Source organism: Medicago sativa, chromosome 4 (assembly GCF_051527215.1).
Source record: "Medicago sativa cultivar Bolivia chromosome 4, Bolivia_mono, whole genome shotgun sequence".
Lineage (NCBI taxonomy): Eukaryota > Viridiplantae > Streptophyta > Magnoliopsida > Fabales > Fabaceae > Medicago > Medicago sativa.
Window position 1 is genome coordinate 31,455,020 of NC_140752.1, and position 24,040 is coordinate 31,479,059.

The 24,040-nt window shown below is 36.7% G+C and overlaps 68 non-coding genes across 68 annotated transcripts; all 68 read right to left on the reverse strand.

The window, feature by feature from the left end:
- Positions 1-189: 189 nt before the first annotated feature.
- LOC146927861 (5S ribosomal RNA) lies at positions 190-308 on the reverse strand. Its single transcript, XR_015008995.1, has one exon. It is a non-coding gene; the product is annotated as a 5S ribosomal RNA (ribosomal RNA).
- Positions 309-537: 229 nt separating this feature from the next.
- On the reverse strand, positions 538-656 carry LOC146927862 (5S ribosomal RNA). Its single transcript, XR_015008836.1, has one exon. It is a non-coding gene; the product is annotated as a 5S ribosomal RNA (ribosomal RNA).
- A 229-nt stretch (positions 657-885) lies between these two features.
- Positions 886-1,004, reverse strand: LOC146927863 (5S ribosomal RNA). The gene has a single exon (XR_015008996.1). It is a non-coding gene; the product is annotated as a 5S ribosomal RNA (ribosomal RNA).
- Positions 1,005-1,233: 229 nt separating this feature from the next.
- Positions 1,234-1,352, reverse strand: LOC146927864 (5S ribosomal RNA). The gene has a single exon (XR_015008997.1). It is a non-coding gene; the product is annotated as a 5S ribosomal RNA (ribosomal RNA).
- Positions 1,353-1,581: 229 nt separating this feature from the next.
- On the reverse strand, positions 1,582-1,700 carry LOC146927865 (5S ribosomal RNA). Its single transcript, XR_015008998.1, has one exon. It is a non-coding gene; the product is annotated as a 5S ribosomal RNA (ribosomal RNA).
- A 261-nt stretch (positions 1,701-1,961) lies between these two features.
- Positions 1,962-2,080, reverse strand: LOC146927866 (5S ribosomal RNA). The gene has a single exon (XR_015008999.1). It is a non-coding gene; the product is annotated as a 5S ribosomal RNA (ribosomal RNA).
- Positions 2,081-2,309: 229 nt separating this feature from the next.
- LOC146927867 (5S ribosomal RNA) lies at positions 2,310-2,428 on the reverse strand. Its single transcript, XR_015009001.1, has one exon. It is a non-coding gene; the product is annotated as a 5S ribosomal RNA (ribosomal RNA).
- Positions 2,429-2,657: 229 nt separating this feature from the next.
- On the reverse strand, positions 2,658-2,776 carry LOC146927868 (5S ribosomal RNA). The gene has a single exon (XR_015009002.1). It is a non-coding gene; the product is annotated as a 5S ribosomal RNA (ribosomal RNA).
- A 229-nt stretch (positions 2,777-3,005) lies between these two features.
- On the reverse strand, positions 3,006-3,124 carry LOC146927869 (5S ribosomal RNA). Its single transcript, XR_015009003.1, has one exon. It is a non-coding gene; the product is annotated as a 5S ribosomal RNA (ribosomal RNA).
- Positions 3,125-3,353: 229 nt separating this feature from the next.
- On the reverse strand, positions 3,354-3,472 carry LOC146927870 (5S ribosomal RNA). Its single transcript, XR_015009014.1, has one exon. It is a non-coding gene; the product is annotated as a 5S ribosomal RNA (ribosomal RNA).
- Positions 3,473-3,701: 229 nt separating this feature from the next.
- LOC146927871 (5S ribosomal RNA) lies at positions 3,702-3,820 on the reverse strand. The gene has a single exon (XR_015008838.1). It is a non-coding gene; the product is annotated as a 5S ribosomal RNA (ribosomal RNA).
- A 229-nt stretch (positions 3,821-4,049) lies between these two features.
- On the reverse strand, positions 4,050-4,168 carry LOC146927872 (5S ribosomal RNA). Its single transcript, XR_015008959.1, has one exon. It is a non-coding gene; the product is annotated as a 5S ribosomal RNA (ribosomal RNA).
- A 229-nt stretch (positions 4,169-4,397) lies between these two features.
- Positions 4,398-4,516, reverse strand: LOC146927873 (5S ribosomal RNA). Its single transcript, XR_015009027.1, has one exon. It is a non-coding gene; the product is annotated as a 5S ribosomal RNA (ribosomal RNA).
- A 261-nt stretch (positions 4,517-4,777) lies between these two features.
- LOC146927874 (5S ribosomal RNA) lies at positions 4,778-4,896 on the reverse strand. The gene has a single exon (XR_015009039.1). It is a non-coding gene; the product is annotated as a 5S ribosomal RNA (ribosomal RNA).
- Positions 4,897-5,125: 229 nt separating this feature from the next.
- Positions 5,126-5,244, reverse strand: LOC146927875 (5S ribosomal RNA). Its single transcript, XR_015009045.1, has one exon. It is a non-coding gene; the product is annotated as a 5S ribosomal RNA (ribosomal RNA).
- Positions 5,245-5,473: 229 nt separating this feature from the next.
- On the reverse strand, positions 5,474-5,592 carry LOC146927876 (5S ribosomal RNA). The gene has a single exon (XR_015008891.1). It is a non-coding gene; the product is annotated as a 5S ribosomal RNA (ribosomal RNA).
- A 229-nt stretch (positions 5,593-5,821) lies between these two features.
- On the reverse strand, positions 5,822-5,940 carry LOC146927877 (5S ribosomal RNA). Its single transcript, XR_015009054.1, has one exon. It is a non-coding gene; the product is annotated as a 5S ribosomal RNA (ribosomal RNA).
- A 229-nt stretch (positions 5,941-6,169) lies between these two features.
- On the reverse strand, positions 6,170-6,288 carry LOC146927878 (5S ribosomal RNA). The gene has a single exon (XR_015009065.1). It is a non-coding gene; the product is annotated as a 5S ribosomal RNA (ribosomal RNA).
- A 229-nt stretch (positions 6,289-6,517) lies between these two features.
- On the reverse strand, positions 6,518-6,636 carry LOC146927879 (5S ribosomal RNA). Its single transcript, XR_015009077.1, has one exon. It is a non-coding gene; the product is annotated as a 5S ribosomal RNA (ribosomal RNA).
- Positions 6,637-6,865: 229 nt separating this feature from the next.
- On the reverse strand, positions 6,866-6,984 carry LOC146927880 (5S ribosomal RNA). Its single transcript, XR_015008839.1, has one exon. It is a non-coding gene; the product is annotated as a 5S ribosomal RNA (ribosomal RNA).
- A 229-nt stretch (positions 6,985-7,213) lies between these two features.
- LOC146927881 (5S ribosomal RNA) lies at positions 7,214-7,332 on the reverse strand. Its single transcript, XR_015008939.1, has one exon. It is a non-coding gene; the product is annotated as a 5S ribosomal RNA (ribosomal RNA).
- Positions 7,333-7,561: 229 nt separating this feature from the next.
- LOC146927882 (5S ribosomal RNA) lies at positions 7,562-7,680 on the reverse strand. The gene has a single exon (XR_015009089.1). It is a non-coding gene; the product is annotated as a 5S ribosomal RNA (ribosomal RNA).
- Positions 7,681-7,941: 261 nt separating this feature from the next.
- Positions 7,942-8,060, reverse strand: LOC146927883 (5S ribosomal RNA). The gene has a single exon (XR_015009100.1). It is a non-coding gene; the product is annotated as a 5S ribosomal RNA (ribosomal RNA).
- A 229-nt stretch (positions 8,061-8,289) lies between these two features.
- On the reverse strand, positions 8,290-8,408 carry LOC146927884 (5S ribosomal RNA). Its single transcript, XR_015009112.1, has one exon. It is a non-coding gene; the product is annotated as a 5S ribosomal RNA (ribosomal RNA).
- Positions 8,409-8,637: 229 nt separating this feature from the next.
- On the reverse strand, positions 8,638-8,756 carry LOC146927885 (5S ribosomal RNA). Its single transcript, XR_015009123.1, has one exon. It is a non-coding gene; the product is annotated as a 5S ribosomal RNA (ribosomal RNA).
- A 229-nt stretch (positions 8,757-8,985) lies between these two features.
- LOC146927886 (5S ribosomal RNA) lies at positions 8,986-9,104 on the reverse strand. Its single transcript, XR_015009135.1, has one exon. It is a non-coding gene; the product is annotated as a 5S ribosomal RNA (ribosomal RNA).
- Positions 9,105-9,333: 229 nt separating this feature from the next.
- Positions 9,334-9,452, reverse strand: LOC146927887 (5S ribosomal RNA). Its single transcript, XR_015009145.1, has one exon. It is a non-coding gene; the product is annotated as a 5S ribosomal RNA (ribosomal RNA).
- Positions 9,453-9,679: 227 nt separating this feature from the next.
- LOC146927888 (5S ribosomal RNA) lies at positions 9,680-9,798 on the reverse strand. The gene has a single exon (XR_015009156.1). It is a non-coding gene; the product is annotated as a 5S ribosomal RNA (ribosomal RNA).
- Positions 9,799-10,027: 229 nt separating this feature from the next.
- On the reverse strand, positions 10,028-10,146 carry LOC146927889 (5S ribosomal RNA). The gene has a single exon (XR_015009167.1). It is a non-coding gene; the product is annotated as a 5S ribosomal RNA (ribosomal RNA).
- Positions 10,147-10,375: 229 nt separating this feature from the next.
- LOC146927890 (5S ribosomal RNA) lies at positions 10,376-10,494 on the reverse strand. Its single transcript, XR_015009178.1, has one exon. It is a non-coding gene; the product is annotated as a 5S ribosomal RNA (ribosomal RNA).
- Positions 10,495-10,722: 228 nt separating this feature from the next.
- LOC146927891 (5S ribosomal RNA) lies at positions 10,723-10,841 on the reverse strand. Its single transcript, XR_015009188.1, has one exon. It is a non-coding gene; the product is annotated as a 5S ribosomal RNA (ribosomal RNA).
- Positions 10,842-11,070: 229 nt separating this feature from the next.
- On the reverse strand, positions 11,071-11,189 carry LOC146927892 (5S ribosomal RNA). The gene has a single exon (XR_015009199.1). It is a non-coding gene; the product is annotated as a 5S ribosomal RNA (ribosomal RNA).
- Positions 11,190-11,450: 261 nt separating this feature from the next.
- Positions 11,451-11,569, reverse strand: LOC146927893 (5S ribosomal RNA). Its single transcript, XR_015009211.1, has one exon. It is a non-coding gene; the product is annotated as a 5S ribosomal RNA (ribosomal RNA).
- Positions 11,570-11,798: 229 nt separating this feature from the next.
- On the reverse strand, positions 11,799-11,917 carry LOC146927894 (5S ribosomal RNA). Its single transcript, XR_015008840.1, has one exon. It is a non-coding gene; the product is annotated as a 5S ribosomal RNA (ribosomal RNA).
- A 229-nt stretch (positions 11,918-12,146) lies between these two features.
- On the reverse strand, positions 12,147-12,265 carry LOC146927895 (5S ribosomal RNA). The gene has a single exon (XR_015008940.1). It is a non-coding gene; the product is annotated as a 5S ribosomal RNA (ribosomal RNA).
- A 229-nt stretch (positions 12,266-12,494) lies between these two features.
- LOC146927896 (5S ribosomal RNA) lies at positions 12,495-12,613 on the reverse strand. Its single transcript, XR_015009222.1, has one exon. It is a non-coding gene; the product is annotated as a 5S ribosomal RNA (ribosomal RNA).
- Positions 12,614-12,874: 261 nt separating this feature from the next.
- On the reverse strand, positions 12,875-12,993 carry LOC146927897 (5S ribosomal RNA). The gene has a single exon (XR_015009233.1). It is a non-coding gene; the product is annotated as a 5S ribosomal RNA (ribosomal RNA).
- A 229-nt stretch (positions 12,994-13,222) lies between these two features.
- Positions 13,223-13,341, reverse strand: LOC146927898 (5S ribosomal RNA). Its single transcript, XR_015009242.1, has one exon. It is a non-coding gene; the product is annotated as a 5S ribosomal RNA (ribosomal RNA).
- Positions 13,342-13,570: 229 nt separating this feature from the next.
- Positions 13,571-13,689, reverse strand: LOC146927899 (5S ribosomal RNA). The gene has a single exon (XR_015009252.1). It is a non-coding gene; the product is annotated as a 5S ribosomal RNA (ribosomal RNA).
- A 229-nt stretch (positions 13,690-13,918) lies between these two features.
- LOC146927900 (5S ribosomal RNA) lies at positions 13,919-14,037 on the reverse strand. Its single transcript, XR_015009263.1, has one exon. It is a non-coding gene; the product is annotated as a 5S ribosomal RNA (ribosomal RNA).
- Positions 14,038-14,266: 229 nt separating this feature from the next.
- On the reverse strand, positions 14,267-14,385 carry LOC146927901 (5S ribosomal RNA). Its single transcript, XR_015009272.1, has one exon. It is a non-coding gene; the product is annotated as a 5S ribosomal RNA (ribosomal RNA).
- Positions 14,386-14,612: 227 nt separating this feature from the next.
- LOC146927902 (5S ribosomal RNA) lies at positions 14,613-14,731 on the reverse strand. Its single transcript, XR_015009282.1, has one exon. It is a non-coding gene; the product is annotated as a 5S ribosomal RNA (ribosomal RNA).
- Positions 14,732-14,960: 229 nt separating this feature from the next.
- Positions 14,961-15,079, reverse strand: LOC146927903 (5S ribosomal RNA). The gene has a single exon (XR_015009287.1). It is a non-coding gene; the product is annotated as a 5S ribosomal RNA (ribosomal RNA).
- A 229-nt stretch (positions 15,080-15,308) lies between these two features.
- Positions 15,309-15,427, reverse strand: LOC146927904 (5S ribosomal RNA). Its single transcript, XR_015009288.1, has one exon. It is a non-coding gene; the product is annotated as a 5S ribosomal RNA (ribosomal RNA).
- A 228-nt stretch (positions 15,428-15,655) lies between these two features.
- On the reverse strand, positions 15,656-15,774 carry LOC146927905 (5S ribosomal RNA). Its single transcript, XR_015009289.1, has one exon. It is a non-coding gene; the product is annotated as a 5S ribosomal RNA (ribosomal RNA).
- Positions 15,775-16,003: 229 nt separating this feature from the next.
- Positions 16,004-16,122, reverse strand: LOC146927906 (5S ribosomal RNA). The gene has a single exon (XR_015009290.1). It is a non-coding gene; the product is annotated as a 5S ribosomal RNA (ribosomal RNA).
- A 261-nt stretch (positions 16,123-16,383) lies between these two features.
- On the reverse strand, positions 16,384-16,502 carry LOC146927907 (5S ribosomal RNA). The gene has a single exon (XR_015009291.1). It is a non-coding gene; the product is annotated as a 5S ribosomal RNA (ribosomal RNA).
- Positions 16,503-16,731: 229 nt separating this feature from the next.
- LOC146927908 (5S ribosomal RNA) lies at positions 16,732-16,850 on the reverse strand. Its single transcript, XR_015009292.1, has one exon. It is a non-coding gene; the product is annotated as a 5S ribosomal RNA (ribosomal RNA).
- A 261-nt stretch (positions 16,851-17,111) lies between these two features.
- Positions 17,112-17,230, reverse strand: LOC146927909 (5S ribosomal RNA). Its single transcript, XR_015008810.1, has one exon. It is a non-coding gene; the product is annotated as a 5S ribosomal RNA (ribosomal RNA).
- A 229-nt stretch (positions 17,231-17,459) lies between these two features.
- LOC146927910 (5S ribosomal RNA) lies at positions 17,460-17,578 on the reverse strand. The gene has a single exon (XR_015009293.1). It is a non-coding gene; the product is annotated as a 5S ribosomal RNA (ribosomal RNA).
- A 197-nt stretch (positions 17,579-17,775) lies between these two features.
- LOC146927911 (5S ribosomal RNA) lies at positions 17,776-17,894 on the reverse strand. The gene has a single exon (XR_015009294.1). It is a non-coding gene; the product is annotated as a 5S ribosomal RNA (ribosomal RNA).
- A 229-nt stretch (positions 17,895-18,123) lies between these two features.
- On the reverse strand, positions 18,124-18,242 carry LOC146927912 (5S ribosomal RNA). Its single transcript, XR_015009295.1, has one exon. It is a non-coding gene; the product is annotated as a 5S ribosomal RNA (ribosomal RNA).
- A 229-nt stretch (positions 18,243-18,471) lies between these two features.
- On the reverse strand, positions 18,472-18,590 carry LOC146927913 (5S ribosomal RNA). Its single transcript, XR_015008841.1, has one exon. It is a non-coding gene; the product is annotated as a 5S ribosomal RNA (ribosomal RNA).
- Positions 18,591-18,819: 229 nt separating this feature from the next.
- On the reverse strand, positions 18,820-18,938 carry LOC146927914 (5S ribosomal RNA). The gene has a single exon (XR_015009296.1). It is a non-coding gene; the product is annotated as a 5S ribosomal RNA (ribosomal RNA).
- Positions 18,939-19,167: 229 nt separating this feature from the next.
- On the reverse strand, positions 19,168-19,286 carry LOC146927915 (5S ribosomal RNA). Its single transcript, XR_015009297.1, has one exon. It is a non-coding gene; the product is annotated as a 5S ribosomal RNA (ribosomal RNA).
- Positions 19,287-19,547: 261 nt separating this feature from the next.
- LOC146927916 (5S ribosomal RNA) lies at positions 19,548-19,666 on the reverse strand. The gene has a single exon (XR_015009298.1). It is a non-coding gene; the product is annotated as a 5S ribosomal RNA (ribosomal RNA).
- A 229-nt stretch (positions 19,667-19,895) lies between these two features.
- LOC146927917 (5S ribosomal RNA) lies at positions 19,896-20,014 on the reverse strand. Its single transcript, XR_015009299.1, has one exon. It is a non-coding gene; the product is annotated as a 5S ribosomal RNA (ribosomal RNA).
- A 229-nt stretch (positions 20,015-20,243) lies between these two features.
- On the reverse strand, positions 20,244-20,362 carry LOC146927918 (5S ribosomal RNA). The gene has a single exon (XR_015009300.1). It is a non-coding gene; the product is annotated as a 5S ribosomal RNA (ribosomal RNA).
- A 229-nt stretch (positions 20,363-20,591) lies between these two features.
- On the reverse strand, positions 20,592-20,710 carry LOC146927919 (5S ribosomal RNA). Its single transcript, XR_015009301.1, has one exon. It is a non-coding gene; the product is annotated as a 5S ribosomal RNA (ribosomal RNA).
- Positions 20,711-20,937: 227 nt separating this feature from the next.
- Positions 20,938-21,056, reverse strand: LOC146927920 (5S ribosomal RNA). The gene has a single exon (XR_015009303.1). It is a non-coding gene; the product is annotated as a 5S ribosomal RNA (ribosomal RNA).
- Positions 21,057-21,285: 229 nt separating this feature from the next.
- Positions 21,286-21,404, reverse strand: LOC146927921 (5S ribosomal RNA). Its single transcript, XR_015009304.1, has one exon. It is a non-coding gene; the product is annotated as a 5S ribosomal RNA (ribosomal RNA).
- A 229-nt stretch (positions 21,405-21,633) lies between these two features.
- LOC146927922 (5S ribosomal RNA) lies at positions 21,634-21,752 on the reverse strand. Its single transcript, XR_015009305.1, has one exon. It is a non-coding gene; the product is annotated as a 5S ribosomal RNA (ribosomal RNA).
- Positions 21,753-21,980: 228 nt separating this feature from the next.
- Positions 21,981-22,099, reverse strand: LOC146927923 (5S ribosomal RNA). Its single transcript, XR_015009306.1, has one exon. It is a non-coding gene; the product is annotated as a 5S ribosomal RNA (ribosomal RNA).
- Positions 22,100-22,328: 229 nt separating this feature from the next.
- Positions 22,329-22,447, reverse strand: LOC146927924 (5S ribosomal RNA). Its single transcript, XR_015008886.1, has one exon. It is a non-coding gene; the product is annotated as a 5S ribosomal RNA (ribosomal RNA).
- A 229-nt stretch (positions 22,448-22,676) lies between these two features.
- On the reverse strand, positions 22,677-22,795 carry LOC146927925 (5S ribosomal RNA). Its single transcript, XR_015008811.1, has one exon. It is a non-coding gene; the product is annotated as a 5S ribosomal RNA (ribosomal RNA).
- Positions 22,796-23,056: 261 nt separating this feature from the next.
- On the reverse strand, positions 23,057-23,175 carry LOC146927926 (5S ribosomal RNA). The gene has a single exon (XR_015009308.1). It is a non-coding gene; the product is annotated as a 5S ribosomal RNA (ribosomal RNA).
- Positions 23,176-23,404: 229 nt separating this feature from the next.
- Positions 23,405-23,523, reverse strand: LOC146927927 (5S ribosomal RNA). Its single transcript, XR_015009310.1, has one exon. It is a non-coding gene; the product is annotated as a 5S ribosomal RNA (ribosomal RNA).
- A 229-nt stretch (positions 23,524-23,752) lies between these two features.
- Positions 23,753-23,871, reverse strand: LOC146927928 (5S ribosomal RNA). Its single transcript, XR_015008866.1, has one exon. It is a non-coding gene; the product is annotated as a 5S ribosomal RNA (ribosomal RNA).
- Between the last annotated feature and the right edge of the window lie 169 nt (positions 23,872-24,040).

Here is a 24,040-nt window from a genome sequence, read left to right on the forward strand (position 1 = left end):
TTATTTTTCATTAAAGACGTCAAATTACGCTAATTAAAGAATAGAGAGTTAGGTTGCGTTAATTAACGAAAAAAATGAAATACAATCGAAGTTTATTTTTCAAAAACGACGTAAAATTACGCTAATTAACAAAAAGAACACGAAATTTTGGCAAAAAGAGGTGCAAAGAACACGAAATTTTGGCAAAAAGAGGTGCAACACAAGGACTTCCCAGGAGGTCACCCATCCTAGTACTACTCTCGCCCAAGCACGCTTAACTGCGGAGTTCTGATGGGATCCGGTGCATTAGTGCTGGTATGATCGCACCTGAAAGTAAAGCGTTGTAATTGTATATATGCATTTCTAAGTTTATTTTTCATTAAAGACGTCAAATTACGCTAATTAAAGAATAGAGTGTTAGGTTGCGTTAATTAACGAAAAAAATGAAATACAATCGAAGTTTATTTTTCAAAAACGACGTAAAATTACGCTAATTAACAAAAAGAACACGAAATTTTGGCAAAAAGAGGTGCAAAGAACACGAAATTTTGGCAAAAAGAGGTGCAACACAAGGACTTCCCAGGAGGTCACCCATCCTAGTACTACTCTCGCCCAAGCACGCTTAACTGCGGAGTTCTGATGGGATCCGGTGCATTAGTGCTGGTATAATCGCACCTGAAAGTAAAGCGTTGTAATTGTATATATGCATTTCTAAGTTTATTTTTCATTAAAGACGTCAAATTACGCTAATTAAAGAATAGAGTGTTAGGTTGCGTTAATTAACGAAAAAAATGAAATACAATCGAAGTTTATTTTTCAAAAACGACGTAAAATTACGCTAATTAACAAAAAGAACACGAAATTTTGGCAAAAAGAGGTGCAAAGAACACGAAATTTTGGCAAAAAGAGGTGCAACACAAGGACTTCCCAGGAGGTCACCCATCCTAGTACTACTCTCGCCCAAGCACGCTTAACTGCGGAGTTCTGATGGGATCCGGTGCATTAGTGCTGGTATGATCGCACCTGAAAGTAAAGCGTTGTAATTGTATATATGCATTTCTAAGTTTATTTTTCATTAAAGACGTCAAATTACGCTAATTAAAGAATAGAGAGTTAGGTTGCGTTAATTAACGAAAAAAATGAAATACAATCGAAGTTTATTTTTCAAAAACGACGTAAAATTACGCTAATTAACAAAAAGAACACGAAATTTTGGCAAAAAGAGGTGCAAAGAACACGAAATTTTGGCAAAAAGAGGTGCAACACAAGGACTTCCCAGGAGGTCACCCATCCTAGTACTACTCTCGCCCAAGCACGCTTAACTGCGGAGTTCTGATGGGATCCGGTGCATTAGTGCTGGTATGATCGCACCTGAAAGTAAAGCGTTGTAATTGTATATATGCATTTCTAAGTTTATTTTTCATTAAAGACGTCAAATTACGCTAATTAAAGAATAGAGAGTTAGGTTGCGTTAATTAACGAAAAAAATGAAATACAATCGAAGTTTATTTTTCAAAAACGACGTAAAATTACGCTAATTAACAAAAAGAACACGAAATTTTGGCAAAAAGAGGTGCAAAGAACACGAAATTTTGGCAAAAAGAGGTGCAACACAAGGACTTCCCAGGAGGTCACCCATCCTAGTACTACTCTCGCCCAAGCACGCTTAACTGCGGAGTTCTGATGGGATCCGGTGCATTAGTGCTGGTATGATCGCACCTGAAAGTAAAGCGTTGTAATTGTATATATGCATTTCTAAGTTTATTTTTCATTAAAGACGTCAAATTACGCTAATTAAAGAATAGAGAGTTAGGTTGCGTTAATTAACGAAAAAAATGAAATACAATCGAAGTTTATTTTTCAAAAACGACGTAAAATTACGCTAATTAACAAAAAGAACACGAAATTTTGGCAAAAAGAGGTGCAAAGAACACGAAATTTTGGCAAAAAGAGGTGCAAAGAACACGAAATTTTGGCAAAAAGAGGTGCAACACAAGGACTTCCCAGGAGGTCACCCATCCTAGTACTACTCTCGCCCAAGCACGCTTAACTGCGGAGTTCTGATGGGATCCGGTGCATTAGTGCTGGTATGATCGCACCTGAAAGTAAAGCGTTGTAATTGTATATATGCATTTCTAAGTTTATTTTTCATTAAAGACGTCAAATTACGCTAATTAAAGAATAGAGAGTTAGGTTGCGTTAATTAACGAAAAAAATGAAATACAATCGAAGTTTATTTTTCAAAAACGACGTAAAATTACGCTAATTAACAAAAAGAACACGAAATTTTGGCAAAAAGAGGTGCAAAGAACACGAAATTTTGGCAAAAAGAGGTGCAACACAAGGACTTCCCAGGAGGTCACCCATCCTAGTACTACTCTCGCCCAAGCACGCTTAACTGCGGAGTTCTGATGGGATCCGGTGCATTAGTGCTGGTATGATCGCACCTGAAAGTAAAGCGTTGTAATTGTATATATGCATTTCTAAGTTTATTTTTCATTAAAGACGTCAAATTACGCTAATTAAAGAATAGAGAGTTAGGTTGCGTTAATTAACGAAAAAAATGAAATACAATCGAAGTTTATTTTTCAAAAACGACGTAAAATTACGCTAATTAACAAAAAGAACACGAAATTTTGGCAAAAAGAGGTGCAAAGAACACGAAATTTTGGCAAAAAGAGGTGCAACACAAGGACTTCCCAGGAGGTCACCCATCCTAGTACTACTCTCGCCCAAGCACGCTTAACTGCGGAGTTCTGATGGGATCCGGTGCATTAGTGCTGGTATGATCGCACCTGAAAGTAAAGCGTTGTAATTGTATATATGCATTTCTAAGTTTATTTTTCATTAAAGACGTCAAATTACGCTAATTAAAGAATAGAGAGTTAGGTTGCGTTAATTAACGAAAAAAATGAAATACAATCGAAGTTTATTTTTCAAAAACGACGTAAAATTACGCTAATTAACAAAAAGAACACGAAATTTTGGCAAAAAGAGGTGCAAAGAACACGAAATTTTGGCAAAAAGAGGTGCAACACAAGGACTTCCCAGGAGGTCACCCATCCTAGTACTACTCTCGCCCAAGCACGCTTAACTGCGGAGTTCTGATGGGATCCGGTGCATTAGTGCTGGTATGATCGCACCTGAAAGTAAAGCGTTGTAATTGTATATATGCATTTCTAAGTTTATTTTTCATTAAAGACGTCAAATTACGCTAATTAAAGAATAGAGAGTTAGGTTGCGTTAATTAACGAAAAAAATGAAATACAATCGAAGTTTATTTTTCAAAAACGACGTAAAATTACGCTAATTAACAAAAAGAACACGAAATTTTGGCAAAAAGAGGTGCAAAGAACACGAAATTTTGGCAAAAAGAGGTGCAACACAAGGACTTCCCAGGAGGTCACCCATCCTAGTACTACTCTCGCCCAAGCACGCTTAACTGCGGAGTTCTGATGGGATCCGGTGCATTAGTGCTGGTATGATCGCACCTGAAAGTAAAGCGTTGTAATTGTATATATGCATTTCTAAGTTTATTTTTCATTAAAGACGTCAAATTACGCTAATTAAAGAATAGAGTGTTAGGTTGCGTTAATTAACGAAAAAAATGAAATACAATCGAAGTTTATTTTTCAAAAACGACGTAAAATTACGCTAATTAACAAAAAGAACACGAAATTTTGGCAAAAAGAGGTGCAAAGAACACGAAATTTTGGCAAAAAGAGGTGCAACACAAGGACTTCCCAGGAGGTCACCCATCCTAGTACTACTCTCGCCCAAGCACGCTTAACTGCGGAGTTCTGATGGGATCCGGTGCATTAGTGCTGGTATAATCGCACCTGAAAGTAAAGCGTTGTAATTGTATATATGCATTTCTAAGTTTATTTTTCATTAAAGACGTCAAATTACGCTAATTAAAGAATAGAGTGTTAGGTTGCGTTAATTAACGAAAAAAATGAAATACAATCGAAGTTTATTTTTCAAAAACGACGTAAAATTACGCTAATTAACAAAAAGAACACGAAATTTTGGCAAAAAGAGGTGCAAAGAACACGAAATTTTGGCAAAAAGAGGTGCAACACAAGGACTTCCCAGGAGGTCACCCATCCTAGTACTACTCTCGCCCAAGCACGCTTAACTGCGGAGTTTTGATGGGATCCGGTGCATTAGTGCTGGTATGATCGCACCTGAAAGTAAAGCGTTGTAATTGTATATATGCATTTCTAAGTTTATTTTTCATTAAAGACGTCAAATTACGCTAATTAAAGAATAGAGAGTTAGGTTGCGTTAATTAACGAAAAAAATGAAATACAATCGAAGTTTATTTTTCAAAAACGACGTAAAATTACGCTAATTAACAAAAAGAACACGAAATTTTGGCAAAAAGAGGTGCAAAGAACACGAAATTTTGGCAAAAAGAGGTGCAACACAAGGACTTCCCAGGAGGTCACCCATCCTAGTACTACTCTCGCCCAAGCACGCTTAACTGCGGAGTTCTGATGGGATCCGGTGCATTAGTGCTGGTATGATCGCACCTGAAAGTAAAGCGTTGTAATTGTATATATGCATTTCTAAGTTTATTTTTCATTAAAGACGTCAAATTACGCTAATTAAAGAATAGAGAGTTAGGTTGCGTTAATTAACGAAAAAAATGAAATACAATCGAAGTTTATTTTTCAAAAACGACGTAAAATTACGCTAATTAACAAAAAGAACACGAAATTTTGGCAAAAAGAGGTGCAAAGAACACGAAATTTTGGCAAAAAGAGGTGCAAAGAACACGAAATTTTGGCAAAAAGAGGTGCAACACAAGGACTTCCCAGGAGGTCACCCATCCTAGTACTACTCTCGCCCAAGCACGCTTAACTGCGGAGTTCTGATGGGATCCGGTGCATTAGTGCTGGTATGATCGCACCTGAAAGTAAAGCGTTGTAATTGTATATATGCATTTCTAAGTTTATTTTTCATTAAAGACGTCAAATTACGCTAATTAAAGAATAGAGTGTTAGGTTGCGTTAATTAACGAAAAAAATGAAATACAATCGAAGTTTATTTTTCAAAAACGACGTAAAATTACGCTAATTAACAAAAAGAACACGAAATTTTGGCAAAAAGAGGTGCAAAGAACACGAAATTTTGGCAAAAAGAGGTGCAACACAAGGACTTCCCAGGAGGTCACCCATCCTAGTACTACTCTCGCCCAAGCACGCTTAACTGCGGAGTTCTGATGGGATCCGGTGCATTAGTGCTGGTATGATCGCACCTGAAAGTAAAGCGTTGTAATTGTATATATGCATTTCTAAGTTTATTTTTCATTAAAGACGTCAAATTACGCTAATTAAAGAATAGAGAGTTAGGTTGCGTTAATTAACGAAAAAAATGAAATACAATCGAAGTTTATTTTTCAAAAACGACGTAAAATTACGCTAATTAACAAAAAGAACACGAAATTTTGGCAAAAAGAGGTGCAAAGAACACGAAATTTTGGCAAAAAGAGGTGCAACACAAGGACTTCCCAGGAGGTCACCCATCCTAGTACTACTCTCGCCCAAGCACGCTTAACTGCGAAGTTCTGATGGGATCCGGTGCATTAGTGCTGGTATGATCGCACCTGAAAGTAAAGCGTTGTAATTGTATATATGCATTTCTAAGTTTATTTTTCATTAAAGACGTCAAATTACGCTAATTAAAGAATAGAGAGTTAGGTTGCGTTAATTAACGAAAAAAATGAAATACAATCGAAGTTTATTTTTCAAAAACGACGTAAAATTACGCTAATTAACAAAAAGAACACGAAATTTTGGCAAAAAGAGGTGCAAAGAACACGAAATTTTGGCAAAAAGAGGTGCAACACAAGGACTTCCCAGGAGGTCACCCATCCTAGTACTACTCTCGCCCAAGCACGCTTAACTGCGGAGTTCTGATGGGATCCGGTGCATTAGTGCTGGTATGATCGCACCTGAAAGTAAAGCGTTGTAATTGTATATATGCATTTCTAAGTTTATTTTTCATTAAAGACGTCAAATTACGCTAATTAAAGAATAGAGAGTTAGGTTGCGTTAATTAACGAAAAAAATGAAATACAATCGAAGTTTATTTTTCAAAAACGACGTAAAATTACGCTAATTAACAAAAAGAACACGAAATTTTGGCAAAAAGAGGTGCAAAGAACACGAAATTTTGGCAAAAAGAGGTGCAACACAAGGACTTCCCAGGAGGTCACCCATCCTAGTACTACTCTCGCCCAAGCACGCTTAACTGCGGAGTTCTGATGGGATCCGGTGCATTAGTGCTGGTATGATCGCACCTGAAAGTAAAGCGTTGTAATTGTATATATGCATTTCTAAGTTTATTTTTCATTAAAGACGTCAAATTACGCTAATTAAAGAATAGAGAGTTAGGTTGCGTTAATTAACGAAAAAAATGAAATACAATCGAAGTTTATTTTTCAAAAACGACGTAAAATTACGCTAATTAACAAAAAGAACACGAAATTTTGGCAAAAAGAGGTGCAAAGAACACGAAATTTTGGCAAAAAGAGGTGCAACACAAGGACTTCCCAGGAGGTCACCCATCCTAGTACTACTCTCGCCCAAGCACGCTTAACTGCGGAGTTCTGATGGGATCCGGTGCATTAGTGCTGGTATGATCGCACCTGAAAGTAAAGCGTTGTAATTGTATATATGCATTTCTAAGTTTATTTTTCATTAAAGACGTCAAATTACGCTAATTAAAGAATAGAGTGTTAGGTTGCGTTAATTAACGAAAAAAATGAAATACAATCGAAGTTTATTTTTCAAAAACGACGTAAAATTACGCTAATTAACAAAAAGAACACGAAATTTTGGCAAAAAGAGGTGCAAAGAACACGAAATTTTGGCAAAAAGAGGTGCAACACAAGGACTTCCCAGGAGGTCACCCATCCTAGTACTACTCTCGCCCAAGCACGCTTAACTGCGGAGTTCTGATGGGATCCGGTGCATTAGTGCTGGTATAATCGCACCTGAAAGTAAAGCGTTGTAATTGTATATATGCATTTCTAAGTTTATTTTTCATTAAAGACGTCAAATTACGCTAATTAAAGAATAGAGTGTTAGGTTGCGTTAATTAACGAAAAAAATGAAATACAATCGAAGTTTATTTTTCAAAAACGACGTAAAATTACGCTAATTAACAAAAAGAACACGAAATTTTGGCAAAAAGAGGTGCAAAGAACACGAAATTTTGGCAAAAAGAGGTGCAACACAAGGACTTCCCAGGAGGTCACCCATCCTAGTACTACTCTCGCCCAAGCACGCGTAACTGCGGAGTTCTGATGGGATCCGGTGCATTAGTGCTGGTATGATCGCACCTGAAAGTAAAGCGTTGTAATTGTATATATGCATTTCTAAGTTTATTTTTCATTAAAGACGTCAAATTACGCTAATTAAAGAATAGAGAGTTAGGTTGCGTTAATTAACGAAAAAAATGAAATACAATCGAAGTTTATTTTTCAAAAACGACGTAAAATTACGCTAATTAACAAAAAGAACACGAAATTTTGGCAAAAAGAGGTGCAAAGAACACGAAATTTTGGCAAAAAGAGGTGCAACACAAGGACTTCCCAGGAGGTCACCCATCCTAGTACTACTCTCGCCCAAGCACGCTTAACTGCGGAGTTCTGATGGGATCCGGTGCATTAGTGCTGGTATGATCGCACCTGAAAGTAAAGCGTTGTAATTGTATATATGCATTTCTAAGTTTATTTTTCATTAAAGACGTCAAATTACGCTAATTAAAGAATAGAGAGTTAGGTTGCGTTAATTAACGAAAAAAATGAAATACAATCGAAGTTTATTTTTCAAAAACGACGTAAAATTACGCTAATTAACAAAAAGAACACGAAATTTTGGCAAAAAGAGGTGCAAAGAACACGAAATTTTGGCAAAAAGAGGTGCAAAGAACACGAAATTTTGGCAAAAAGAGGTGCAACACAAGGACTTCCCAGGAGGTCACCCATCCTAGTACTACTCTCGCCCAAGCACGCTTAACTGCGGAGTTCTGATGGGATCCGGTGCATTAGTGCTGGTATGATCGCACCTGAAAGTAAAGCGTTGTAATTGTATATATGCATTTCTAAGTTTATTTTTCATTAAAGACGTCAAATTACGCTAATTAAAGAATATAGTGTTAGGTTGCGTTAATTAACGAAAAAAATGAAATACAATCGAAGTTTATTTTTCAAAAACGACGTAAAATTACGCTAATTAACAAAAAGAACACGAAATTTTGGCAAAAAGAGGTGCAAAGAACACGAAATTTTGGCAAAAAGAGGTGCAACACAAGGACTTCCCAGGAGGTCACCCATCCTAGTACTACTCTCGCCCAAGCACGCTTAACTGCGGAGTTCTGATGGGATCCGGTGCATTAGTGCTGGTATGATCGCACCTGAAAGTAAAGCGTTGTAATTGTATATATGCATTTCTAAGTTTATTTTTCATTAAAGACGTCAAATTACGCTAATTAAAGAATAGAGAGTTAGGTTGCGTTAATTAACGAAAAAAATGAAATACAATCGAAGTTTATTTTTCAAAAACGACGTAAAATTACGCTAATTAACAAAAAGAACACGAAATTTTGGCAAAAAGAGGTGCAAAGAACACGAAATTTTGGCAAAAAGAGGTGCAACACAAGGACTTCCCAGGAGGTCACCCATCCTAGTACTACTCTCGCCCAAGCACGCTTAACTGCGGAGTTCTGATGGGATCCGGTGCATTAGTGCTGGTATGATCGCACCTGAAAGTAAAGCGTTGTAATTGTATATATGCATTTCTAAGTTTATTTTTCATTAAAGACGTCAAATTACGCTAATTAAAGAATAGAGAGTTAGGTTGCGTTAATTAACGAAAAAAATGAAATACAATCGAAGTTTATTTTTCAAAAACGACGTAAAATTACGCTAATTAACAAAAAGAACACGAAATTTTGGCAAAAAGAGGTGCAAAGAACACGAAATTTTGGCAAAAAGAGGTGCAACACAAGGACTTCCCAGGAGGTCACCCATCCTAGTACTACTCTCGCCCAAGCACGCTTAACTGCGGAGTTCTGATGGGATCCGGTGCATTAGTGCTGGTATGATCGCACCTGAAAGTAAAGCGTTGTAATTGTATATATGCATTTCTAAGTTTATTTTTCATTAAAGACGTCAAATTACGCTAATTAAAGAATAGAGAGTTAGGTTGCGTTAATTAACGAAAAAAATGAAATACAATCGAAGTTTATTTTTCAAAAACGACGTAAAATTACGCTAATTAACAAAAAGAACACGAAATTTTGGCAAAAAGAGGTGCAAAGAACACGAAATTTTGGCAAAAAGAGGTGCAACACAAGGACTTCCCAGGAGGTCACCCATCCTAGTACTACTCTCGCCCAAGCACGCTTAACTGCGGAGTTCTGATGGGATCCGGTGCATTAGTGCTGGTATGATCGCACCTGAAAGTAAAGCGTTGTAATTGTATATATGCATTTCTAAGTTTATTTTTCATTAAAGACGTCAAATTACGCTAATTAAAGAAGAGAGTTAGGTTGCGTTAATTAACGAAAAAAATGAAATACAATCGAAGTTTATTTTTCAAAAACGACGTAAAATTACGCTAATTAACAAAAAGAACACGAAATTTTGGCAAAAAGAGGTGCAAAGAACACGAAATTTTGGCAAAAAGAGGTGCAACACAAGGACTTCCCAGGAGGTCACCCATCCTAGTACTACTCTCGCCCAAGCACGCTTAACTGCGGAGTTCTGATGGGATCCGGTGCATTAGTGCTGGTATGATCGCACCTGAAAGTAAAGCGTTGTAATTGTATATATGCATTTCTAAGTTTATTTTTCATTAAAGACGTCAAATTACGCTAATTAAAGAATAGAGAGTTAGGTTGCGTTAATTAACGAAAAAAATGAAATACAATCGAAGTTTATTTTTCAAAAACGACGTAAAATTACGCTAATTAACAAAAAGAACACGAAATTTTGGCAAAAAGAGGTGCAAAGAACACGAAATTTTGGCAAAAAGAGGTGCAACACAAGGACTTCCCAGGAGGTCACCCATCCTAGTACTACTCTCGCCCAAGCACGCTTAACTGCGGAGTTCTGATGGGATCCGGTGCATTAGTGCTGGTATGATCGCACCTGAAAGTAAAGCGTTGTAATTGTATATATGCATTTCTAAGTTTATTTTTCATTAAAGACGTCAAATTACGCTAATTAAAGAATAGAGTGTTAGGTTGCGTTAATTAACGAAAAAAATGAAATACAATCGAAGTTTATTTTTCAAAAACGACGTAAAATTACGCTAATTAACAAAAAGAACACGAAATTTTGGCAAAAAGAGGTGCAAAGAACACGAAATTTTGGCAAAAAGAGGTGCAACACAAGGACTTCCCAGGAGGTCACCCATCCTAGTACTACTCTCGCCCAAGCACGCTTAACTGCGGAGTTCTGATGGGATCCGGTGCATTAGTGCTGGTATGATCGCACCTGAAAGTAAAGCGTTGTAATTGTATATATGCATTTCTAAGTTTATTTTTCATTAAAGACGTCAAATTACGCTAATTAAAGAATAGAGAGTTAGGTTGCGTTAATTAACGAAAAAATGAAATACAATCGAAGTTTATTTTTCAAAAACGACGTAAAATTACGCTAATTAACAAAAAGAACACGAAATTTTGGCAAAAAGAGGTGCAAAGAACACGAAATTTTGGCAAAAAGAGGTGCAACACAAGGACTTCCCAGGAGGTCACCCATCCTAGTACTACTCTCGCCCAAGCACGCTTAACTGCGGAGTTCTGATGGGATCCGGTGCATTAGTGCTGGTATGATCGCACCTGAAAGTAAAGCGTTGTAATTGTATATATGCATTTCTAAGTTTATTTTTCATTAAAGACGTCAAATTACGCTAAGTAAAGAATAGAGTGTTAGGTTGCGTTAATTAACGAAAAAAATGAAATACAATTGAAGTTTATTTTTCAAAAACGACGTAAAATTACGCTAATTAACAAAAAGAACACGAAATTTTGGCAAAAAGAGGTGCAAAGAACACGAAATTTTGGCAAAAAGAGGTGCAACACAAGGACTTCCCAGGAGGTCACCCATCCTAGTACTACTCTCGCCCAAGCACGCTTAACTGCGGAGTTCTGATGGGATCCGGTGCATTAGTGCTGGTATGATCGCACCTGAAAGTAAAGCGTTGTAATTGTATATATGCATTTCTAAGTTTATTTTTCATTAAAGACGTCAAATTACGCTAATTAAAGAATAGAGTGTTAGGTTGCGTTAATTAACGAAAAAAATGAAATACAATCGAAGTTTATTTTTCAAAAACGACGTAAAATTACGCTAATTAACAAAAAGAACACGAAATTTTGGCAAAAAGAGGTGCAAAGAACACGAAATTTTGGCAAAAAGAGGTGCAAAGAACACGAAATTTTGGCAAAAAGAGGTGCAACACAAGGACTTCCCAGGAGGTCACCCATCCTAGTACTACTCTCGCCCAAGCACGCTTAACTGCGGAGTTCTGATGGGATCCGGTGCATTAGTGCTGGTATGATCGCACCTGAAAGTAAAGCGTTGTAATTGTATATATGCATTTCTAAGTTTATTTTTCATTAAAGACGTCAAATTACGCTAATTAAAGAATAGAGTGTTAGGTTGCGTTAATTAACGAAAAAAATGAAATACAATCGAAGTTTATTTTTCAAAAACGACGTAAAATTACGCTAATTAACAAAAAGAACACGAAATTTTGGCAAAAAGAGGTGCAAAGAACACGAAATTTTGGCAAAAAGAGGTGCAACACAAGGACTTCCCAGGAGGTCACCCATCCTAGTACTACTCTCGCCCAAGCACGCTTAACTGCGGAGTTCTGATGGGATCCGGTGCATTAGTGCTGGTATAATCGCACCTGAAAGTAAAGCGTTGTAATTGTATATATGCATTTCTAAGTTTATTTTTCATTAAAGACGTCAAATTACGCTAATTAAAGAATAGAGTGTTAGGTTGCGTTAATTAACGAAAAAAATGAAATACAATCGAAGTTTATTTTTCAAAAACGACGTAAAATTACGCTAATTAACAAAAAGAACACGAAATTTTGGCAAAAAGAGGTGCAAAGAACACGAAATTTTGGCAAAAAGAGGTGCAACACAAGGACTTCCCAGGAGGTCACCCATCCTAGTACTACTCTCGCCCAAGCACGCGTAACTGCGGAGTTCTGATGGGATCCGGTGCATTAGTGCTGGTATGATCGCACCTGAAAGTAAAGCGTTGTAATTGTATATATGCATTTCTAAGTTTATTTTTCATTAAAGACGTCAAATTACGCTAATTAAAGAATAGAGAGTTAGGTTGCGTTAATTAACGAAAAAAATGAAATACAATCGAAGTTTATTTTTCAAAAACGACGTAAAATTACGCTAATTAACAAAAAGAACACGAAATTTTGGCAAAAAGAGGTGCAAAGAACACGAAATTTTGGCAAAAAGAGGTGCAACACAAGGACTTCCCAGGAGGTCACCCATCCTAGTACTACTCTCGCCCAAGCACGCTTAACTGCGGAGTTCTGATGGGATCCGGTGCATTAGTGCTGGTATGATCGCACCTGAAAGTAAAGCGTTGTAATTGTATATATGCATTTCTAAGTTTATTTTTCATTAAAGACGTCAAATTACGCTAATTAAAGAATAGAGAGTTAGGTTGCGTTAATTAACGAAAAAAATGAAATACAATCGAAGTTTATTTTTCAAAAACGACGTAAAATTACGCTAATTAACAAAAAGAACACGAAATTTTGGCAAAAAGAGGTGCAAAGAACACGAAATTTTGGCAAAAAGAGGTGCAAAGAACACGAAATTTTGGCAAAAAGAGGTGCAACACAAGGACTTCCCAGGAGGTCACCCATCCTAGTACTACTCTCGCCCAAGCACGCTTAACTGCGGAGTTCTGATGGGATCCGGTGCATTAGTGCTGGTATGATCGCACCTGAAAGTAAAGCGTTGTAATTGTATATATGCATTTCTAAGTTTATTTTTCATTAAAGACGTCAAATTACGCTAATTAAAGAATATAGTGTTAGGTTGCGTTAATTAACGAAAAAAATGAAATACAATCGAAGTTTATTTTTCAAAAACGACGTAAAATTACGCTAATTAACAAAAAGAACACGAAATTTTGGCAAAAAGAGGTGCAAAGAACACGAAATTTTGGCAAAAAGAGGTGCAACACAAGGACTTCCCAGGAGGTCACCCATCCTAGTACTACTCTCGCCCAAGCACGCTTAACTGCGGAGTTCTGATGGGATCCGGTGCATTAGTGCTGGTATGATCGCACCTGAAAGTAAAGCGTTGTAATTGTATATATGCATTTCTAAGTTTATTTTTCATTAAAGACGTCAAATTACGCTAATTAAAGAATAGAGAGTTAGGTTGCGTTAATTAACGAAAAAAATGAAATACAATCGAAGTTTATTTTTCAAAAACGACGTAAAATTACGCTAATTAACAAAAAGAACACGAAATTTTGGCAAAAAGAGGTGCAAAGAACACGAAATTTTGGCAAAAAGAGGTGCAACACAAGGACTTCCCAGGAGGTCACCCATCCTAGTACTACTCTCGCCCAAGCACGCTTAACTGCGGAGTTCTGATGGGATCCGGTGCATTAGTGCTGGTATGATCGCACCTGAAAGTAAAGCGTTGTAATTGTATATATGCATTTCTAAGTTTATTTTTCATTAAAGACGTCAAATTACGCTAATTAAAGAATAGAGAGTTAGGTTGCGTTAATTAACGAAAAAAATGAAATACAATCGAAGTTTATTTTTCAAAAACGACGTAAAATTACGCTAATTAACAAAAAGAACACGAAATTTTGGCAAAAAGAGGTGCAAAGAACACGAAATTTTGGCAAAAAGAGGTGCAACACAAGGACTTCCCAGGAGGTCACCCATCCTAGTACTACTCTCGCCCAAGCACGCTTAACTGCGGAGTTCTGATGGGATCCGGTGCATTAGTGCTGGTATGATCGCACCTGAAAGTAAAGCGTTGTAATTGTATATATGCATTTCTAAGTTTATTTTTCATTAAAGACGTCAAATTACGCTAATTAAAGAATAGAGAGTTAGGTTGCGTTAATTAACGAAAAAAATGAAATACAATCGAAGTTTATTTTTCAAAAACGACGTAAAATTACGCTAATTAACAAAAAGAACACGAAATTTTGGCAAAAAGAGGTGCAAAGAACACGAAATTTTGGCAAAAAGAGGTGCAACACAAGGACTTCCCAGGAGGTCACCCATCCTAGTACTACTCTCGCCCAAGCACGCTTAACTGCGGAGTTCTGATGGGATCCGGTGCATTAGTGCTGGTATGATCGCACCTGAAAGTAAAGCGTTGTAATTGTATATATGCATTTCTAAGTTTATTTTTCATTAAAGACATCAAATTACGCTAATTAAAGAAGAGAGTTAGGTTGCGTTAATTAACGAAAAAAATGAAATACAATCGAAGTTTATTTTTCAAAAACGACGTAAAATTACGCTAATTAACAAAAAGAACACGAAATTTTGGCAAAAAGAGGTGCAAAGAACACGAAATTTTGGCAAAAAGAGGTGCAACACAAGGACTTCCCAGGAGGTCACCCATCCTAGTACTACTCTCGCCCAAGCACGCTTAACTGCGGAGTTCTGATGGGATCCGGTGCATTAGTGCTGGTATGATCGCACCTGAAAGTAAAGCGTTGTAATTGTATATATGCATTTCTAAGTTTATTTTTCATTAAAGACGTCAAATTACGCTAATTAAAGAATAGAGAGTTAGGTTGCGTTAATTAACGAAAAAAATGAAATACAATCGAAGTTTATTTTTCAAAAACGACGTAAAATTACGCTAATTAACAAAAAGAACACGAAATTTTGGCAAAAAGAGGTGCAAAGAACACGAAATTTTGGCAAAAAGAGGTGCAACACAAGGACTTCCCAGGAGGTCACCCATCCTAGTACTACTCTCGCCCAAGCACGCTTAACTGCGGAGTTCTGATGGGATCCGGTGCATTAGTGCTGGTATGATCGCACCTGAAAGTAAAGCGTTGTAATTGTATATATGCATTTCTAAGTTTATTTTTCATTAAAGACGTCAAATTACGCTAATTAAAGAATAGAGTGTTAGGTTGCGTTAATTAACGAAAAAAATGAAATACAATCGAAGTTTATTTTTCAAAAACGACGTAAAATTACGCTAATTAACAAAAAGAACACGAAATTTTGGCAAAAAGAGGTGCAAAGAACACGAAATTTTGGCAAAAAGAGGTGCAACACAAGGACTTCCCAGGAGGTCACCCATCCTAGTACTACTCTCGCCCAAGCACGCTTAACTGCGGAGTTCTGATGGGATCCGGTGCATTAGTGCTGGTATGATCGCACCTGAAAGTAAAGCGTTGTAATTGTATATATGCATTTCTAAGTTTATTTTTCATTAAAGACGTCAAATTACGCTAATTAAAGAATAGAGAGTTAGGTTGCGTTAATTAACGAAAAAATGAAATACAATCGAAGTTTATTTTTCAAAAACGACGTAAAATTACGCTAATTAACAAAAAGAACACGAAATTTTGGCAAAAAGAGGTGCAAAGAACACGAAATTTTGGCAAAAAGAGGTGCAACACAAGGACTTCCCAGGAGGTCACCCATCCTAGTACTACTCTCGCCCAAGCACGCTTAACTGCGGAGTTCTGATGGGATCCGGTGCATTAGTGCTGGTATGATCGCACCTGAAAGTAAAGCGTTGTAATTGTATATATGCATTTCTAAGTTTATTTTTCATTAAAGACGTCAAATTACGCTAAGTAAAGAATAGAGTGTTAGGTTGCGTTAATTAACGAAAAAAATGAAATACAATCGAAGTTTATTTTTCAAAAACGACGTAAAATTACGCTAATTAACAAAAAGAACACGAAATTTTGGCAAAAAGAGGTGCAAAGAACACGAAATTTTGGCAAAAAGAGGTGCAACACAAGGACTTCCCAGGAGGTCACCCATCCTAGTACTACTCTCGCCCAAGCACGCTTAACTGCGGAGTTCTGATGGGATCCGGTGCATTAGTGCTGGTATGATCGCACCTGAAAGTAAAGCGTTGTAATTGTATATATGCATTTCTAAGTTTATTTTTCATTAAAGACGTCAAATTACGCTAATTAAAGAATAGAGTGTTAGGTTGCGTTAATTAACGAAAAAAATGAAATACAATCGAAGTTTATTTTTCAAAAACGACGTAAAATTACGCTAATTAACAAAAAGAACACGAAATTTTGGCAAAAAGAGGTGCAAAGAACACGAAATTTTGGCAAAAAGAGGTGCAAAGAACACGAAATTTTGGCAAAAAGAGGTGCAACACAAGGACTTCCCAGGAGGTCACCCATCCTAGTACTACTCTCGCCCAAGCACGCTTAACTGCGGAGTTCTGATGGGATCCGGTGCATTAGTGCTGGTATGATCGCACCTGAAAGTAAAGCGTTGTAATTGTATATATGCATTTCTAAGTTTATTTTTCATTAAAGACGTCAAATTACGCTAATTAAAGAATAGAGTGTTAGGTTGCGTTAATTAACGAAAAAAATGAAATACAATCGAAGTTTATTTTTCAAAAACGACGTAAAATTACGCTAATTAACAAAAAGAACACGAAATTTTGGCAAAAAGAGGTGCAAAGAACACGAAATTTTGGCAAAAAGAGGTGCAACACAAGGACTTCCCAGGAGGTCACCCATCCTAGTACTACTCTCGCCCAAGCACGCTTAACTGCGGAGTTCTGATGGGATCCGGTGCATTAGTGCTGGTATGATCGCACCTGAAAGTAAAGCGTTGTAATTGTATATATGCATTTCTAAGTTTATTTTTCATTAAAGACGTCAAATTACGCTAATTAAAGAATAGAGAGTTAGGTTGCGTTAATTAACGAAAAAAATGAAATACAATCGAAGTTTATTTTTCAAAAACGACGTAAAATTACGCTAATTAACAAAAAGAACACGAAATTTTGGCAAAAAGAGGTGCAAAGAACACGAAATTTTGGCAAAAAGAGGTGCAAAGAACACGAAATTTTGGCAAAAAGAGGTGCAACACAAGGACTTCCCAGAAGGTCACCCATCCTAGTACTACTCTCGCCCAAGCACGCTTAACTGCGGAGTTCTGATGGGATCCGGTGCATTAGTGCTGGTATGATCGCACCTGAAAGTAAAGCGTTGTAATTGTATATATGCATTTCTAAGTTTATTTTTCATTAAAGACGTCAAATTACGCTAATTAAAGAATAGAGAGTTAGGTTGCGTTAATTAACGAAAAAAATGAAATACAATCGAAGTTTATTTTTCAAAAACGACGTAAAATTACGCTAATTAACAAAAAGAACACGAAATTTTGGCAAAAAGAGGTGCAAAGAACACGAAATTTTGGCAAAAAGAGGTGCAACACAAGGACTTCCCAGGAGGTCACCCATCCTAGTACTACTCTCGCCCAAGCACGCTTAACTGCGGAGTTCTGATGGGATCCGGTGCATTAGTGCTGGTATGATCGCACCTGAAAGTAAAGCGTTGTAATTGTATATATGCATTTCTAAGTTTATTTTTCATTAAAGACGTCAAATTACGCTAATTAAAGAATAGAGAGTTAGGTTGCGTTAATTAACGAAAAAAATGAAATACAATCGAAGTTTATTTTTCAAAAACGACGTAAAATTACGCTAATTAACAAAAAGAACACGAAATTTTGGCAAAAAGAGGTGCAACACAAGGACTTCCCAGGAGGTCACCCATCCTAGTACTACTCTCGCCCAAGCACGCTTAACTGCGGAGTTCTGATGGGATCCGGTGCATTAGTGCTGGTATGATCGCACCTGAAAGTAAAGCGTTGTAATTGTATATATGCATTTCTAAGTTTATTTTTCATTAAAGACGTCAAATTACGCTAATTAAAGAATAGAGAGTTAGGTTGCGTTAATTAACGAAAAAAATGAAATACAATCGAAGTTTATTTTTCAAAAACGACGTAAAATTACGCTAATTAACAAAAAGAACACGAAATTTTGGCAAAAAGAGGTGCAAAGAACACGAAATTTTGGCAAAAAGAGGTGCAACACAAGGACTTCCCAGGAGGTCACCCATCCTAGTACTACTCTCGCCCAAGCACGCTTAACTGCGGAGTTCTGATGGGATCCGGTGCATTAGTGCTGGTATGATCGCACCTGAAAGTAAAGCGTTGTAATTGTATATATGCATTTCTAAGTTTATTTTTCATTAAAGACGTCAAATTACGCTAATTAAAGAATAGAGTGTTAGGTTGCGTTAATTAACGAAAAAAATGAAATACAATCGAAGTTTATTTTTCAAAAACGACGTAAAATTACGCTAATTAACAAAAAGAACACGAAATTTTGGCAAAAAGAGGTGCAAAGAACACGAAATTTTGGCAAAAAGAGGTGCAACACAAGGACTTCCCAGGAGGTCACCCATCCTAGTACTACTCTCGCCCAAGCACGCTTAACTGCGGAGTTCTGATGGGATCCGGTGCATTAGTGCTGGTATAATCGCACCTGAAAGTAAAGCGTTGTAATTGTATATATGCATTTCTAAGTTTATTTTTCATTAAAGACGTCAAATTACGCTAATTAAAGAATAGAGTGTTAGGTTGCGTTAATTAACGAAAAAAATGAAATACAATCGAAGTTTATTTTTCAAAAACGACGTAAAATTACGCTAATTAACAAAAAGAACACGAAATTTTGGCAAAAAGAGGTGCAAAGAACACGAAATTTTGGCAAAAAGAGGTGCAACACAAGGACTTCCCAGGAGGTCACCCATCCTAGTACTACTCTCGCCCAAGCACGCTTAACTGCGGAGTTCTGATGGGATCCGGTGCATTAGTGCTGGTATGATCGCACCTGAAAGTAAAGCGTTGTAATTGTATATATGCATTTCTAAGTTTATTTTTCATTAAAGACGTCAAATTACGCTAATTAAAGAATAGAGAGTTAGGTTGCGTTAATTAACGAAAAAAATGAAATACAATCGAAGTTTATTTTTCAAAAACGACGTAAAATTACGCTAATTAACAAAAAGAACACGAAATTTTGGCAAAAAGAGGTGCAAAGAACACGAAATTTTGGCAAAAAGAGGTGCAACACAAGGACTTCCCAGGAGGTCACCCATCCTAGTACTACTCTCGCCCAAGCACGCTTAACTGCGGAGTTCTGATGGGATCCGGTGCATTAGTGCTGGTATGATCGCACCTGAAAGTAAAGCGTTGTAATTGTATATATGCATTTCTAAGTTTATTTTTCATTAAAGACGTCAAATTACGCTAATTAAAGAATAGAGAGTTAGGTTGCGTTAATTAACGAAAAAAATGAAATACAATCGAAGTTTATTTTTCAAAAACGACGTAAAATTACGCTAATTAACAAAAAGAACACGAAATTTTGGCAAAAAGAGGTGCAAAGAACACGAAATTTTGGCAAAAAGAGGTGCAAAGAACACGAAATTTTGGCAAAAAGAGGTGCAACACAAGGACTTCCCAGGAGGTCACCCATCCTAGTACTACTCTCGCCCAAGCACGCTTAACTGCGGAGTTCTGATGGGATCCGGTGCATTAGTGCTGGTATGATCGCACCTGAAAGTAAAGCGTTGTAATTGTATATATGCATTTCTAAGTTTATTTTTCATTAAAGACGTCAAATTACGCTAATTAAAGAATAGAGTGTTAGGTTGCGTTAATTAACGAAAAAAATGAAATACAATCGAAGTTTATTTTTCAAAAACGACGTAAAATTACGCTAATTAACAAAAAGAACACGAAATTTTGGCAAAAAGAGGTGCAAAGAACACGAAATTTTGGCAAAAAGAGGTGCAACACAAGGACTTCCCAGGAGGTCACCCATCCTAGTACTACTCTCGCCCAAGCACGCTTAACTGCGGAGTTCTGATGGGATCCGGTGCATTAGTGCTGGTATGATCGCACCTGAAAGTAAAGCGTTGTAATTGTATATATGCATTTCTAAGTTTATTTTTCATTAAAGACGTCAAATTACGCTAATTAAAGAATAGAGAGTTAGGTTGCGTTAATTAACGAAAAAAATGAAATACAATCGAAGTTTATTTTTCAAAAACGACGTAAAATTACGCTAATTAACAAAAAGAACACGAAATTTTGGCAAAAAGAGGTGCAAAGAACACGAAATTTTGGCAAAAAGAGGTGCAACACAAGGACTTCCCAGGAGGTCACCCATCCTAGTACTACTCTCGCCCAAGCACGCTTAACTGCGGAGTTCTGATGGGATCCGGTGCATTAGTGCTGGTATGATCGCACCTGAAAGTAAAGCGTTGTAATTGTATATATGCATTTCTAAGTTTATTTTTCATTAAAGACGTCAAATTACGCTAATTAAAGAATAGAGAGTTAGGTTGCGTTAATTAACGAAAAAAATGAAATACAATCGAAGTTTATTTTTCAAAAACGACGTAAAATTACGCTAATTAACAAAAAGAACACGAAATTTTGGCAAAAAGAGGTGCAAAGAACACGAAATTTTGGCAAAAAGAGGTGCAACACAAGGACTTCCCAGGAGGTCACCCATCCTAGTACTACTCTCGCCCAAGCACGCTTAACTGCGGAGTTCTGATGGGATCCGGTGCATTAGTGCTGGTATGATCGCACCTGAAAGTAAAGCGTTGTAATTGTATATATGCATTTCTAAGTTTATTTTTCATTAAAGACGTCAAATTACGCTAATTAAAGAAGAGAGTTAGGTTGCGTTAATTAACGAAAAAAATGAAATACAATCGAAGTTTATTTTTCAAAAACGACGTAAAATTACGCTAATTAACAAAAAGAACACGAAATTTTGGCAAAAAGAGGTGCAAAGAACACGAAATTTTGGCAAAAAGAGGTGCAACACAAGGACTTCCCAGGAGGTCACCCATCCTAGTACTACTCTCGCCCAAGCACGCTTAACTGCGGAGTTCTGATGGGATCCGGTGCATTAGTGCTGGTATGATCGCACCTGAAAGTAAAGCGTTGTAATTGTATATATGCATTTCTAAGTTTATTTTTCATTAAAGACGTCAAATTACGCTAATTAAAGAATAGAGAGTTAGGTTGCGTTAATTAACGAAAAAAATGAAATACAATCGAAGTTTATTTTTCAAAAACGACGTAAAATTACGCTAATTAACAAAAAGAACACGAAATTTTGGCAAAAAGAGGTGCAAAGAACACGAAATTTTGGCAAAAAGAGGTGCAACACAAGGACTTCCCAGGAGGTCACCCATCCTAGTACTACTCTCGCCCAAGCACGCTTAACTGCGGAGTTCTGATGGGATCCGGTGCATTAGTGCTGGTATGATCGCACCTGAAAGTAAAGCGTTGTAATTGTATATATGCATTTCTAAGTTTATTTTTCATTAAAGACGTCAAATTACGCTAATTAAAGAATAGAGTGTTAGGTTGCGTTAATTAACGAAAAAAATGAAATACAATCGAAGTTTATTTTTCAAAAACGACGTAAAATTACGCTAATTAACAAAAAGAACACGAAATTTTGGCAAAAAGAGGTGCAAAGAACACGAAATTTTGGCAAAAAGAGGTGCAACACAAGGACTTCCCAGGAGGTCACCCATCCTAGTACTACTCTCGCCCAAGCACGCTTAACTGCGGAGTTCTGATGGGATCCGGTGCATTAGTGCTGGTATGATCGCACCTGAAAGTAAAGCGTTGTAATTGTATATATGCATTTCTAAGTTTATTTTTCATTAAAGACGTCAAATTACGCTAATTAAAGAATAGAGAGTTAGGTTGCGTTAATTAACGAAAAAATGAAATACAATCGAAGTTTATTTTTCAAAAACGACGTAAAATTACGCTAATTAACAAAAAGAACACGAAATTTTGGCAAAAAGAGGTGCAAAGAACACGAAATTTTGGCAAAAAGAGGTGCAACACAAGGACTTCCCAGGAGGTCACCCATCCTAGTACTACTCTCGCCCAAGCACGCTTAACTGCGGAGTTCTGATGGGATCCGGTGCATTAGTGCTGGTATGATCGCACCTGAAAGTAAAGCGTTGTAATTGTATATATGCATTTCTAAGTTTATTTTTCATTAAAGACGTCAAATTACGCTAATTAAAGAATAGAGAGTTAGGTTGCGTTAATTAACGAAAAAAATGAAATACAATCGAAGTTTATTTTTCAAAAACGACGTAAAATTACGCTAATTAACAAAAAGAACACGAAATTTTGGCAAAAAGAGGTGCAAAGAACACGAAATTTTGGCAAAAAGAGGTGCAACACAAGGACTTCCCAGGAGGTCACCCATCCTAGTACTACTCTCGCCCAAGCACGCTTAACTGCGGAGTTCTGATGGAATCCGGTGCATTAGTGCTGGTATGATCGCACCTGAAAGTAAAGCGTTGTAATTGTATATATGCATTTCTAAGTTTATTTTTCATTAAAGACGTCAAATTACGCTAATTAAAGAATAGAGTGTTAGGTTGCGTTAATTAACGAAAAAAATGAAATACAATCGAAGTTTATTTTTCAAAAACGACGTAAAATTACGCTAATTAACAAAAAGAACACGAAATTTTGGCAAAAAGAGGTGCAAAGAACACGAAATTTTGGCAAAAAGAGGTGCAACACAAGGACTTCCCAGAAGGTCACCCATCCTAGTACTACTCTCGCCCAAGCACGCTTAACTGCGGAGTTCTGATGGGATCCGGTGCATTAGTGCTGGTATGATCGCACCTGAAAGTAAAGCGTTGTAATTGTATATATGCATTTCTAAGTTTATTTTTCATTAAAGACGTCAAATTACGCTAATTAAAGAATAGAGTGTTAGGTTGCGTTAATTAACGAAAAAAATGAAATACAATCGAAGTTTATTTTTCAAAAACGACGTAAAATTACGCTAATTAACAAAAAGAACACGAAATTTTGGCAAAAAGAGGTGCAAAGAACACGAAATTTTGGCAAAAAGAGGTGCAAAGAACACGAAATTTTGGCAAAAAGAGGTGCAACACAAGGACTTCCCAGGAGGTCACCCATCCTAGTACTACTCTCGCCCAAGCACGCTTAACTGCGGAGTTCTGATGGGATCCGGTGCATTAGTGCTGGTATGATCGCACCTGAAAGTAAAGCGTTGTAATTGTATATATGCATTTCTAAGTTTATTTTTCATTAAAGACGTCAAATTACGCTAATTAAAGAATAGAGTGTTAGGTTGCGTTAATTAACGAAAAAAATGAAATACAATCGAAGTTTATTTTTCAAAAACGACGTAAAATTACGCTAATTAACAAAAAGAACACGAAATTTTGGCAAAAAGAGGTGCAAAGAACACGAAATTTTGGCAAAAAGAGGTGCAACACAAGGACTTCCCAGGAGGTCACCCATCCTAGTACTACTCTCGCCCAAGCACGCTTAACTGCGGAGTTCTGATGGGATCCGGTGCATTAGTGCTGGTATGATCGCACCTGAAAGTAAAGCGTTGTAATTGTATATATGCATTTCTAAGTTTATTTTTCATTAAAGACGTCAAATTACGCTAATTAAAGAATAGAGAGTTAGGTTGCGTTAATTAACGAAAAAAATGAAATACAATCGAAGTTTATTTTTCAAAAACGACGTAAAATTACGCTAATTAACAAAAAGAACACGAAATTTTGGCAAAAAGAGGTGCAAAGAACACGAAATTTTGGCAAAAAGAGGTGCAACACAAGGACTTCCCAGGAGGTCACCCATCCTAGTACTACTCTCGCCCAAGCACGCTTAACTGCAGAGTTCTGATGGGATCCGGTGCATTAGTGCTGGTATGATCGCACCTGAAAGTAAAGCGTTGTAATTGTATATATGCATTTCTAAGTTTATTTTTCATTAAAGACGTCAAATTACGCTAATTAAAGAATAGAGAGTTAGGTTGCGTTAATTAACGAAAAAAATGAAATACAATCGAAGTTTATTTTTCAAAAACGACGTAAAATTACGCTAATTAA